The sequence below is a fragment of the Anoplophora glabripennis genome, unplaced genomic scaffold, assembly GCF_000390285.2.
Source record: "Anoplophora glabripennis isolate ALB-LARVAE unplaced genomic scaffold, Agla_2.0 scaffold8, whole genome shotgun sequence".
Lineage (NCBI taxonomy): Eukaryota > Metazoa > Arthropoda > Insecta > Coleoptera > Cerambycidae > Anoplophora > Anoplophora glabripennis.
The window spans coordinates 1,451,466-1,466,828 of record NW_019416350.1 but is presented as its reverse complement, the minus strand read 5'-3'; positions in this window follow the sequence as shown (position 1 = coordinate 1,466,828).

Below are 15,363 nucleotides of genomic sequence, written 5' to 3'. Positions count from 1 at the left end.
TAATGTATCTAGGACATAGCACGGTGATGCATAGATGAACGTATTTATTTAATTATGTTGTGCAAATCATAGGGTAACGTCGTTATTGGGCTAACGCTCCACTTGGGCAAAATGTGGTAATGTGTGCCCTAACCTTAGATCGTAATCCATGGACATCTGTGTATACTAATCGAACTAATCGAATTGCGTCTGCAGGTCAGACAAATCTGCATATACAGATAATTTATTTTTCGTAATAAGGATGTCTAGAAATGGTAAGTTATTGTTCGAATGTATTTCAATAATGTTGTTCGGAAATCCTTCTTTGTTACGACCTATCCTTAGTTGCACTAGGGGTATAAATCAAAGACGATATTCAACAAATAACAATATAGGTGCTGATTTTCGAAAAAGCCTCGCCTCGCGTAGGTCGTGCCGTTTTCAGTCGTTACCATGGTTTGGTCTGGAGAACATCGGGGCTTTGCTGTCCGCACGTTTTTTGAAAATGGCCGTTCTTTCGTCGCCACCCAACGGGCCTTCCGGCGGCACTTCAATCTTAGGCGACGTGATCATGTCCCTCACCGTAATTTAGTCGCGAGTGGGGTGCGTTCATTGGAAGAAACTGGTTCCACACTAAGACCTAGGGGCTTAGGAAGATCCAAACCGGTAAGAACACCAGAAAATTTAAGGAGAGTAAGAGAATCTATCGAACGGTCACCTAGACCCTCTGCCGGATACATCTGGTTTCAACAGGACGGGGCCACGGTCCATACAGCTCACGTTTCAATGACGAAACTGAGATAGATGTTTCCTGCACGCCTCATTTCTCTGAGGGGTCACCTGCGGTGGCCCGCGCGCTCACCTCATTTGAGCATTTGCGATTTCTTCCTGTTACCGTCGAATTATGCCAAAATGCGGCCGAAAATTTCAGAAATCGCCTTCATCAATGCATCGCTGCTAGGGGCCCGCTATCTTTCTGATATCATTTTTAAGACTTGAGACATAAAAAGGTATGATGTAACCAATAGAATAAAATAAACCCTATATTTCTAAGTTGCCTCGTTTTTTAATAGCCCTTCAAAACTTTACTGTCTGTTTTGCCGCACCCTGTACAAGACAATGGTTTTGATATGATTTCTATCTGGAACGTGGATTAATAGTATAAAACAAAATCTTACCAAATTCCAACCGTTATAAGGCAGGGGCACTCTCACACAGTACTCCTCGAAGACTAGAAGGGAACTTCTCGAGTCCCTCCATGTCTCGAGCGTCGAACCCTCTACCACGGTTTTTGCTGCGCTCGCAATGTCCTTTGAGTGGTTGATTTCTCCATTGTTTTAATTATCAACCACTCAGAAATAGTGGCGTGTGCACATGAAGTACTGTTTGTTGAAAGTTTACGCTAACGCAACAGTTTTGCGTACTGAGACTTTTTATATCATGTTCTAGAAAAAGTGTGTATATAAATTATTGCGAAATATAAAATAATTTTAAATACAGACTGGGTTCATGCTCTTTTCGTATTTGACTTTTAAAAATTTTTATTTAATAATCACAGCCACACAAAAAAAATAGACTTTCGGGCCCAGAAGTCAGACCATGTTTTTATACGTTCTTTGGGTCGCTGAATCCGAGTCCGTGGTCCATTTAATCCCATCACGTCAGTATTTTCCATAACCTCAAAAAACTGATATTCTGGACAATTAAACCATATAACCTTAAGACTTCCAACGCTAAATTCAATTAACCAAATCCCATAAACATTTAGTCCAATGATATCCTAATAAGCCCATGAACCTAAATTTAATAATTCTATACCCCCATAACCCCATCACCAAGGACAATCATAGGCAATCTGTTTTATTACAAAACATCACATAATCGACTCCTTGTAAACCCAAGTACTCAAACCCAAAAAATTCCCATAACCCCATAACCCCGTAACTTCATAACCTCATGACCCCATAACTAGTAAATCAAAAGCAATTTGTATTATAGCTAAACGTTAACGTGGATTTCTTAAAAACCTATGCACTCAAGTCATTCTAGTAATATAATTTTTTGGATTATCTATCTCCTTTGGTTTTTCATTTCATTTAATCAAGAGAGATTCATAACCTTAATCATTCATGTATTTATTTTAGTTTTATTAATTAATTTATAGTATGGTCTATCCTACAGATTATATGAGCTATATGATCCAGCAACCATCTCTTGGTGTAGATTGTGTAATGCCTCGGGTAATGCTAATGTCGACGGTCCTACCAATTAAAGTTATAAATAAAACTAGTAACGCTTTTTTTTGGTGAATGAGATCAAAGTACAAGATAATGAAGTTGTGGTTAGGGAACCGTGTGGTTATGAATTGTGGGGTCATGGGGGTTTTTGGGGTTTGAGTGCATAGGTTTTTAAGAAATCCTCAACCACGTTAACGTTTATCCATAATACATATCGCCTTTGATTGATTAGTTATGGGGTTATATGGTTACGGTAATTTTTTGGGTTTGAGTACTTGGATTTTCAAGGGGTCCTCAGCTATGTGATGTTTTGTAATAATACGGATTGTCTATGATTTATTCTCTTCCTTATGGGGTTATAGGGTTATTTTGGTTTGTGTTCATGGGCTTATTAGGTTGGGATATCATTGGGTTAAATGTTTATCGGATTTGGTTTAATTGTTCAGAATATCATTTGTTTTTGAGGTTATGAGGTGATGTTGTTAAATTGACCTCGGATTCGGATTCAGCGACCCAAAAATCGTATAATAAAGATGGGCTGACCTCTGGGCCCGAAAGCCGATTTTTTGTGTGGCTGTGTAATGATTAAAATTTCTATTCTTAACAATATCTACAACAATACTTCTGTTTTGGAGTTGCTGAGTTCAAGGTTTTGGATAAAGATGAACTCATAGTTGCTGTTTCAGTTTGTTCATAATACTGATCATAAATTCTCGTCCCTATCTTCTGCGCTAAGCATTCAATTAAGCTTTTTTAAATCTTTTTTAAATACGCCCATAAAGACTCACTAGTATAAGTATATTATCTCCCTCACCGTTTTTTTGTCATAACTGCCTGTCTGTCTTTCCTGTTTGATAAATACTTTAAAAATATTCCAAACCCATAAGTCCAAACCCATTTCTTTTAACACAATTGTCTAAATAAACCATACAAAATATTTCCTTGTTTAAAGTGCAAGCGAAGTAAATTCTGCAGTCTTGGAGGATATGAACGATCGTAGTTCTTATTTCTGCATCAATGCTGTAAATCAGTTGACAATAAAATTAGGCGCCAAATTTAATACAGGGTGATTCAGAAGTAATCCAAAAAAAAAAAATTCTGGATGTGTAGGGGATCCTTACAAATACAATTTTGTAAAGAAAAAATCAAAAAGGGCAGTTCGAAAATGATTTAAAAATATACTTCTGCACGGCACTGGAAACTGGTCCACTGTAAAACTTGACCTCGCACAATGCGACCAGCATGGCGGTGTGTTAAAAACGAACAAAAACTTTCGCAAGGAAAGAAATATGTAAATAGAATTTTATTGCACCTCTTTTATATCGGCAAATTCAACTGCTTTTGCCTTTATTAATTAATAAAATTAATTTGTATTTTTAAATAATAAAATCATTTGACATACCCGATGTTACAACAACAATTGTTCAAAATTTTATCCACCAATGTGTAAACACATTTGGGTCCGTTGTACCCAGTTTCTACGAACTAACACAAATGTTGTCTTGTTTCACCATAACACAAATGCTTCACCATAAATTAAAACGATATCCATCAACTCCGAGTACACGCAAACCATTTTTGACACTAACTACCCATTTTTGACACTAACTACTAAAAACCTATTGTAAACACCACAGATAACAGGTAAATATCGCAACGACGATTGCAAAATCCGAATTCAGTATTCGGAGTCGCTGAGGCCACGTGGCGAATGACGCTAGAGACTACAGTTGTCCAGCTATGTAGTGGTTGAATGTATTATAACTTCAATATTTTTTTTCTCGGAAACTATAAAGATTTTACAAACATTTTTTTTACGATATTGATTCCATTTCTCATGCTGCATCTATTCCCATTTTTTTTTTGGTTAAGTTGTTAATCACACTGTATAATCTATAAGAATTAATGGGTAATTGTCAATTAAAGGAAAAATCTCGTTACGCTCGCAGCAGCAGATAAAGACAGTTTTTCGCTGTTGGTTCTCATCTTTCCCAGAAAGAATCGCAAAATTCTGCGCGTATTTATTGACCTATACAAACATATATTTGCAGTTTATACAAAATCTAAAAATCTAATAATCAATGTTTCCATTAATTCCATCATATTTAAGAAAAGATTATTAAGGAGCGTTTCAAGCGAGTAAGGCTCTCGCATTCACCCAGGAGATTGAACACAGACTGTTCTTCACATTTGCAACTTCAGCGAACTTTGAATTACACAGATGCCTCTTCAATCAATAGAATTGTATTAAAAGATGCTATTTTTTTAGCTTGATACTCAGCTATCCTACTTCTGCAAGGAAACAGTGAATATTTCTTTTACATGAGCCTGTCTTAGTATTTACTGTGTTCCCTTTTCTATCCATCTTTCCAAAGCATTCATTACTATTCTCTGAAGAATGCCAAGAGCTAAGATTATATCCTAGAAAAGCTAAATCATATCCTTTTTTGTAAGTTAATTCATTCTTTTTTCCTTTATTCCCTTTCCTCGACACCCAGCGTAGCTGACCCTAAACAAATTTGGAGCACACCTTGTTTTCTATGACCTCTGTGGCAACTTGACTATCGGACAATATACATACATGCTTGTGTGTAGCATCTCTCTGGGTTTCCATTATAGCCATAATTTCTGTTTGGAATACCTTAGAAAAACCTCCCAGGCATCTCCATAGTATCTTTGCCACGGCTTGAAAAGTCATTAATATGAAAAACATATCAAGTTCCATTTTCCAGAGCACTATACATCGAGTTCGATTCTCATCGAAGATCTATCAGAGTCTTCAAAGACTATAGGATAAGTATTAACTATTTTGAAGTGTCTCTTATTCTGCGGTGCTTCTCTAATCCACTATCATTAGTAACGCGATATGCTGCTATTCCCGTTTAATTGTTTGTACTGTGTACCGGTCTGGGACACCGTAAATTTTAAACAATTAATTTCTCTGTATTTTCTCTACGCAGTAATCTTAATCAGAGATTATTAGAATTAAACTCCTACAACCGTAAGATAAAGTATTAGTTTATTGGGTGCCTTTAAGAGCCAAGTGTACCTACTTCATTCAGTGTAGCCCGCAGTCAATAAACAACTCGAAGAAAGTAATACTACCTAATTAGTCCTTTCATTTGGAACGGGGGACCCTCGCGGAGCTTCCTACGCCCGACTTAAAAGTTAATCTATACATCTCGAATTTTAAAAGAACCTAAACATTGATATTGCCCGGGCTCTTAGAACGCTTTAATTAGTTCTGCCTTTACTACAGTACTTTAATTTTAATCACTGTCATAAAGCGAATTTAGTTACGGGAATCCACATTAATTTGCTCTGTACCTGGTAAATCTCCGCAATTAATTACAGGTTTGTACAACAAAGTCTGATTCGTTCATATTTTCTTCAGGTTTATTTAAGCTTAAAACGTCATTTGAAATGTCCGTTTTCACAGGAAAGTATATTTTTAATTACTTTTTTCGTCCATCCATTTTTATTGTGGAAGACCATTCATAACATAATATGTGTAAAACTAAAATCTAATGAAAAAACAATAAAAAATATTGCATCAAGTTAAAACATTTCACTAGTTGTGGGAATAATATTGTAGTAAGATATCATAAATCTAAATGGAATACGGTATCATATTCTTGAATAATTTGAGAACGCAAGACTTAATTGTCTTCGACAGTGAGTAGTTTTCCATTATTACATATATTTTAGAACTTACCAGTCAAGATAAAACCACTTCTTGCACGAAATGAAAAGGAATAAATTATTTCGTCTTTCTCCACATTTGCATTGTCATAAAGTTTTCCGGTTCCTTCATCTTCGATAACAGATGAAGTGAAAATCTATAAGTTTAGAAATATCTAATTATTTTCTAGAACAATCTTCAATTTCAATTTCATTTTGTTCATTTTGAGAAATAGAAATATTCATTGCCAATAAAGACACTAATATAGCAAAACTAATCACTTCTTCGTGGGCATCTTTGCCTATATTGATTGACTTCATTTATCTTTTAAATCATCAAGATTTAAGTTAATTGAAAGCCTTTATAGTACTTGATAGATTTAGCTACTGATTGTTGAAGTAATTCATTAAAGCCGAAATAATCAAAATTATATTAATATACAGGGTGTTTCTAAAATAGGGCTCCAAACTTCTGCTGCGTTTATAACTATTAAAATGAGCCAAAAAGTTCCTATTAACATGTGCCCTAAAACGCACCCTTAGGAAGTTATATGCCCTTAAAAGGGCTCAAACAAAACTGTGTTTTTTTTCTGTTATTGACAAAACGGTCGCAAATAAATAGAAAAAAATTTATGGGTCTTACATAACTTTTTACGTTAAATAACATGGGCTACTCCGTTTTTCGACATGCAAATCACATGCGTCCCATTTAGGTTGGTGAAGGGGGTTTTCGGCCCGTAATTTTTTTATTTCAATTTTTTTACAATTTTCCCTACAGATTTATAAAATCTTAACAATTTTACGTAAAAAATATTATCTTTGTCCAAATCGATATTTCCAATGGTTTTCGAGTAAATTGAGTTTGAAAATTACTCTGCTCTTTAAGTTATTAGGCCAAAAATTACAAAAATCTGTTTACCATGGCAAATAAAAGACTGACGTTGCCACAACGCTTAACAATTTAAGTTATTGATAAACTGTCAATTGAGCTTTGCAGTGTTTAATTAGTAAAAGTGGTGAGTGGCTGTGACAATCAATAAGAAGATTAAGGAGACTGCAGGTTATTTCTCTTCCAGGCTCAAAACATTAGACAATAGGTATTGAGATATTTATATATCCATTTCGTCTCTGACTAGATGTAGACACGTTTACAATTTTAAAATCACATATATTGGCCGAACTAGAAGAGTCGGTTTGCATTTTTTTCCTTTTGCTAAACAAATCACACATAGTGTTCAAGTGTTTTTAGTAATAGCGCGAGCATTAGACACCTGTAGCTTCACTTTCATTACCTCAAAATCTCGTAATTCTGTTACTGCTGTCTGTAAAGACGTTGAAATTTTTATCGAATCTTACCGTACCACGTACTTTAAGTAAATCTTAAAATTGGCTTAGTGCATTAAGGCCGTTTCAGGTTACATTGTAGGACGCAGATCAAAAGCGTTAAGCCCACTGAATAAATAAACCACTTTAAAAGTAGTTTTCTGTTCACTTTAAGAGTTTAAATCATATGCTTCATAAGTTTTATTGTAAATAAAACAAATATTATCTATCAAAAATCCTCCATAGATCATAAATATAAAACAGTTTTACTGCCATTTTATTTTGTTATGAACATTTATGTACATTAAAATGTAACGATTGTAACGATTTATTGGTAATCTGTATAAAGCGCCACGTTACATTGTAAATCCTAAACTTATAAATAATAGGAAGATATTTTTTAATATAATATTTTTAAAATATTGCTCAACAATGAAACGCGTTGTTCTTCGTGTAGCGCTTGATTTTTAATAACCCTGAAGTATCAACTGTCACGTTGTATTTTTTTTCGTTGGCGACATTTTACCGCACAACGCCCAAAATTCAAATCTTCCGTGTATTTTGGGACAGTCTATATTATTTACGATCACTATTGCTGTGAAAATTGATAATTAGACGCAGTATAACGAAATATTTTCAGCTTTTTTATCACAAGTAATTTTATTGGTCTATATGTTTGACCTAATGTTTAATATAGATAAGTAATATATATTTACATTACGGGTATTGTTAAAAATATTTATAAACAGTGATGTCATACTCCAGAAACTGTAAAGTTAACAATATTTGTTGTTTTATTATAAGGCTTGTAATTCAGTAACATTTAACTTCTGTTATTACTAAGGATCGGAAATGTTAGGGCAGCTGAAATGTGGTACTGGGTTGGCTGTAGGGCGGGTTCTCTTTTCAAGCAAAAAAATGACACAACTGTTGCCTTTCTATAACTGCACTCTTTGCATTATAAGAATATACAGTGTGATCAGCCAAATGGAATAAATTCAATAATAAATAAATAGGGGTGTGTTCGAAAAAACGCTCGGACTCGTCGATTGATATTTTTAGTTGCGCATTTTTTTTCAGCAAAAACTTTTTGTACAGGGTGTGTCATGTAACAGTAGTCATCCTGTATATTATTCAATTTTTGGAATCTTCAGAAAATTCTAGACATATTGTCCTATACCTATCTTCAACAGTTTCAAAAATATTAAGTGTCTTCAGATTTATTGTAAAAAAACACTATAAATAGTTTTGTTTACTTTTGTTTAAAACGCCTGGCCTTGGCGACGTGTTGTCTGCCTGCATGACAGTAATTGTCAGTGTTAGAGTCGTTTGAATTTCGAACTGCATATCAGAAAAATGATTCATTTAACAGAAATGCACAAAATAACAGTTCTACAGATGAGTGGTTATGGAGATAACACACTGACACAAATGGAAGTCGCTCGCTTATTTCATGAAAGATTTCCAAAGTCGCCTGTATCCCAAGGGACAATTAGTAAAATAGAAAAGCCAGCTTTGACATGTAAGGCAGATAAACCCACATATTTCTAGTCAAAATGCAGCCTCAATGTTCGATGTTAGCCAATCATCGATTATTCGAATATTAAAAGAAAATTAAATGCATCTCTATAAAGTGAAGCCAACTCAGGAGCTCAGAACATACGCAATACCCGGATGTTTGGGCAGGAATTGTTGGAGATCATATTATAGGTCTCTTTTTCATTGATGGCAATTTGAATGGCGATAATAATTTAGCACTGCTCCAAAATAATGTGCCAACTTTGACAAACTTATATCCTCCAGGCAACCCACAAGTTCCAGCGAATACGATATGGTTTCAGCAAGATGGAGCACCACCTCATTACCAAATCAATGTCCGAATATTTCCAAATGGATGGAAAGGGATCGATGGAATGGCCAGCACGATCCCCTGATCTGACACCATTAGACTTCTTAACCTTCTTAAAATTAAACCCCTCGACTTCGCTGACTTAAGAAGAGGAATAACGCTTGCGATTAGATCGGTCACGCCTGAGATGTTGAGTAACTTAGAAGAAATTTCTATTTAAGATTAGGATTAGATCTCCTACATTGACATTAATGTTTTTTTTTTAATTTTTACATTATCAATAAATGAACAGTATTACTTATTAGTTTTTGAGTGTGTTGTAGCAAATTTCTGTAATCAAATAATTTTCTTCTTTTAATGTTAAATTTTGCAATAAACCTGAAAACCCTTAATATTTCCGAAACAGTTGAAGATAGGTATAGGACATTGTACATAAAATATAAAAGAATTTTCTGTAGAATCCAAAAATTGAATAATATACAGGGTGTTGCATTTAAAATAAGATAGTTGGTATTGACCACTGTTACATGACACACCCTGTATAAAATATCTTTGTTGAAAAAAATGCACAACTGAAAATACCAATCGACGCGTATGAGCGTTTTTTCGAACATGACACCATTTATTTATTATTGAAAGTATTTCATTTGGCTGATACACACTGTATTATGTATTTGCATAATAGTATGAAACAAAAAGGGCCAGTGTCTATTTTTCTACACTAAACGCTTCATATGGAACTTACCATAAAATATCTAGATATAGTAAGTAATAATAGGTGCCAGCAAAAGTTAACAAAATAATAATTTCTAACTCATCAGGAAAGCGATTGTATATTTATGAGGAGTTAAATCTCAATTTTCATCAGCATTTCTATATTTTATCACTGTGTCCACATTGTTATTGTATTAATAGTCCATTTTAGTATGTTTATTCAAAGCTATTACAACACATACCACATGCATACTCTCCTTTCGCATAAAGAAAACAGAAATTAAAAATCTAAAGAAATAAATTACTTCACTTTTGTCCACTAATAATAAATGAAACCTATATGATAGCTGATCATAACTTAAAATTAAACTAGTATATTCTTGTTTACTACAAATAAGTAAAAAGGGTCAAAGAAGCGAATGGTACGTCATCTACATTCGTAAATATTCTTTTCATGTGGTATATAACTCGGAGATGATTGCAGAGGTTGTCAATAAATTTTAACAATTTTGATGTTATTGTTAACACGTTCAAGTTTGTAAGTTTCTCGTTTAATATGTTTCGTATTCATTTTTCATAAAAAATTTATCTCAAATACGATTCTTTGAGAAACTTAACCTATGCAACTTTATTAAGGGATTATCTTCCGCAAATTATCTATGTAAGTATTTAAAGCTTAAGGTAGCGGCAACTTGTAATTACCTTTTTTAAAAGTATTTCCATATGTATATATGAAACTTAAATTACACTTTTTGAAGTACATTATTGGAAACAACAGTTTTGAGTATAATCTACAAAATATAAAAATATAACTTGTATTTCACTGTCACTGAATGGCTACTAGTACAAAGCAGTACTGGCAGAAAGTTGTCTACTGATCCATATATACCATTTAACTAATGTAAATGTGGTAAACTACTCTGCGGACTACGGTCTCGTTCTTTATTGTGTTACACTCGTTATATCTAATAAACAACTGCTAAGATATCATCAGAATTACCAGACGTAGACAGGCTCCAAACATATTGGTGTGCCATGATAGTCAGCAGAGTAGTAGCTTAGTTAAATAAGAGCGTAGTTTTGTTGAAATCTCATATTAAATTAATTGTATATTTAAATGTGTTGATACGAATTTTTGTACTAAATTTGTATTTTTCATAAAATACCTACATCAGAACTTACTTTTTTTATACAGGGTGTTTTTGAATAGAGTAGCATAAATGACACCAGTGAATCTACATTTCAAAAGAACACGATCTGCAAAAAATCGCCTTGGTAAAATGTTTACCCCTGAGGCCATCCTGGGCCATCAAAGTTTCCAAAAAAAATATGAAAATTGGCTGTAATTTGAAAACCGAACGAGGTACAAATAACAAATTTTTTACAGGTTGTTTACTAATACAGATGCGAGTTTTCAACTATTTTTCGAAAATTTTAACCCCTCGAAAGGGGTTGAAATAACCACCCCTCAAGCCATTTTTTGCCATAACTTTTATATTTCGTAAAAACTCGATATCCAAAAATACGCATTAGATAAACTGGTTCTTTTAGAAACTTTTACCTCTCTAGCAATTTTCCTTTAAAACTTTTCGTTTATTAATAAAAAAATAAAATGTATTACCATTCACCTCACACCGTATATGATTGCAATCAATCAAAGAAAAACTAAGTGTGCTGCTGTCATGCCAGTTGTCACAATTAACTCTTCTGTAAGTTGTCACTGTTATCAGCTAAATACTTTTTGGGTGTAAATTAACAAGAATTATGCCAAATTTTACTAATGATGAATATGTGGACATGCTACAAGTGTTTTTTTCTACGATCGTGCAAAATTTACTACTTATTGCACTACCTACTGTGCCAAAAGTTTAACTTTTTTTACAGTAGTACAAAAAAAATATTGATTACAAGTTTAATCTAAGCATATCCATAAGTACCTAACGTCTGACATTGACAATTTGCGCAATTAATTTCCAGTTGTCAGTTAAAATTTTAATATTATGTAAAATACTGTTAAATAAAATTTGAAATAAAAACAATCGTAGAAAAAATGTTGCGTGCAACATGTGCAAAAAGCATATTTGTTGCACTTAACATGATTGCAGCTCTCAACTTCGTCTCGAGCTGCAAACTTCATGCATCGTACAACAAATACACACTCTTTACAGTAGTTGCACAAATAACTGTTTGAATGTCGCAGAAACTTTTATTAAATAGAAGTACAATGAAAACGAAACTAAGAAATAATTTATTATCAAAAAGAGAAAAAACAAAAAACTTAGTTAAAGGACATTTTCAAAATAATTGCCATTTCTTTCTAAACACAACCTAACACGTTTATCAAAGTTGTTACGGACTCGAGCAAAAATTATGGGATTGTTGCGAATCTCATCAGCCGCCGCGAATATTCTTTCCTGTAGCTCTTCAACACTGTCAACTGGGGTCGCATAAACAATACTTTTTATATGTCCCCAAAAGAAAAAATCCATGGGCGTTAGATCGGGAGAACGTGCAGGCCAAGAGATAGGTGCCTCATTGCCGCGACCTATCCAACGATTCGGGTAATTTAAATTAAGCCACCGCCTAACTACTACAGTGCTGTGAGCAGGAGCCCCGTCATGCATGTACCACATGGCCTGACGTACATTTAATGGTACTTCCTCCAGAAGTGGTGGTAGATGCTCATTTAAGAACTGCAAATATTCAACAGCACCAAGTCGATGAGGTAAAACAAAAGGGCCGACAAGCACATTTTCTACAATTCCTGCCCAAATGTTTAAACTAAAATTATGTTGAAATGTTGTCATAGATACTTCGTGAGGATTTTCATGAGCCCAGGAATGAAGATTGTGCATATTGGTTAAACCATGTCTTTGAAAAGTTGCTTCATCTGTGAAAAGTATCTTTGAGGCAAAATTCAAATTATTTCTTAGAATATTAAGATACGATTCGCAAAAAACAACTCGCTTATGCATGTCTGGTTCAAGTAGAGCTTGAACTGGCCGGTGGTGAAAAGGATATAATAAATTATCATGGACAATATTCCAAACAACACTATGGGACACATTTAAGTGCATTGCTGTTTTTCTCGTACTAGTCTGACGATTTTCGTCAAACTCTTCAAGTACTGCATCCTCAAGATAAATAGTACGAACAGTAGGTCTTCGGCCGGTACCCTCAATATGCGGCTGTATTTTTCCAGTTTCCCGAAGTCTTCGTTCTACCGCCGAAAAAGTTTGTCTGTGGGGAACTTGACGATTTGGATATCTCTCATTATACGCTCTTGTTGCCGCAGCACAGTTTTTGCGACATTCAAAATACACTTGTAGCATGTCCACATATTCATCATTAGTAAAATTTGGCATAATTCTTGTTAATTTACACCCAAAAAGTATTTAGCTGATAACAGTGACAACTTACAGAAGAGTTAATTGTGACAACTGGCATGACAGCAGCACACTTAGTTTTTCTTTGATTGATTGCAATCATATACGGTGTGAGGTGAATGGTAATACATTTTATTTTTTTATTAATAAACGAAAAGTTTTAAAGGAAAATTGCTAGAGAGGTAAAAGTTTCTAAAAGAACCAGTTTATCTAATGCGTATTTTTGGATATCGAGTTTTTACGAAATATAAAAGTTATGGCAAAAAATGGCTTGAGGGGTGGTTATTTCAACCCCTTTCGAGGGGTTAAAATTTTCGAAAAATAGTTGAAAACTCGCATCTGTATTAGTAAACAACCTGTAAAAAATTTGTTATTTGTACCTCGTTCGGTTTTCAAATTACAGCCAATTTTCATAATTTTTTTGGAAACTTTGATGGCCCATATCTCTTCAGGGGTGAACATTTTACTAAGGCGATTTTTTGCAGATCGTGTTCTTTTGAAATGTAGATCCACTGGTATCATTTATGCTACTCCATTCAAAAACACCCTGTATAATCTTCTTCGGTTTGATCAGATTTAACTTTGTAGTTTATTCAGCTGGTAATTATCTATCAGCATGCATCGGCAATCACCCACCTACGCAAACATATATCAGGTAGACTCCTGATCTAGATGCTTCCCGTAATTCCCAACCCATCTAGCACAAATTACAATGTGCAAGCTTAAGCATGCAGTTCACGGTTACATCTTCCTCGTGTTCGGCGACACTCCGACAAACACAAATTACGACCACCGTATCATCTAGCATGCCGGGGAATTCATTACGCCCGTGGGTACGGGGTTGAGACAGTCGGCAGGCGGCGATGATGATGTATTATATCGCGATAGGTATTCATAGAGGTAGGGGATGGGGATGACATACAAGGGGCGGACTTTGAACTTAATAGTAATTATGAAAATAATTAGAAATGTGCCAGGAATATACAGTGTGTCCGCGGATGGAACTAAAAAAGACCTTATTTTTCATTTTATGAAACAAATTCTTGTTAAAATATTTTACGATCATTCAAATGAAGAGAAATGTTGTTTCACAAGTTGCCTCTATTAAGAAATTATTAGAAATATAACAGTCGACATTAACCCTAGAATTTAATAATATATCGCTATAATTATTACTTCAGAGATTATAGAGAACTGATATTTTTACCGAGCTCCTTGTATATTGCCTGCGGTGTAGGGATTCTAGTCTCCTGCTCACAAGCAAAGACGCAAATGGAGATTTTTTTCGCTTTCCTTAAGCCAACCTTAACGGAAACTTGGAGGTGTAGAATTCGAGAGCTATCCTCCATCGAAGGCGATATAGATTCCTGGTAGTGTAGAAAAAAGAGAAATGAATTAAAAAATTTATTTTTGCCCTTTTTCCACTCTTTTAAATTTTCGGGGTGGTATGGTTTTGGAAGTTTTCAACTGAACCTGGTTGCACTAATTATGCCTTGTGGGCACTGTCTTTTCGACTTTACCGTACCTAGCACTGGTTTTGAAGTTTTTTGTGAGTACCTGAAAATATTGAAGCTTCTATAGTAGGATCGTATTCGATGCAAAGTAGACCAAAAAATTGTAGGTTTTTTATTTAAAGGAAAATCGTGTCATCATTTGTAGGAAGCGTAAGATGAACCATTTAAAATTTAAAATGAAATTGAATGTAAAATCTGAAATACCGCATCATACGCATTATGTTCTGGTAGTAGCTGTAGTCGGCCAGATGCATCGAATGTACGAAGTGGTCGGTTATACGTCAAATACTAACCTGGCGAGCTTGGTCGTAAATCAGAGACCGCCTCCAAAACATCAGTAAACAACAGTGGCGCGTACAAAGGTAAAATGTAGTTCATATGTGGGATTTAAAAAACAAATATGATTTATAATAAATTACATTTAAACTAAATGGTTTATGAGGAGAAAGGAATTTTTGTAGGAACAGGAGTGCCAGACATGAACTGATCCCTTCATCCCTTCATAATGCATAAATAAATTATTCAATTTCTAAACCTCTTAAAACCGTACTGCACTGGATTCCTTGACAGGCAATGATTTAACTACTTTGCATCGAATATGATCCTACTATAGGTGGCCTCCCGTGAGCACTTATGAGTTTGGAAGATTCTAAGAGAGTGCGATATTTACTATAGGGCTA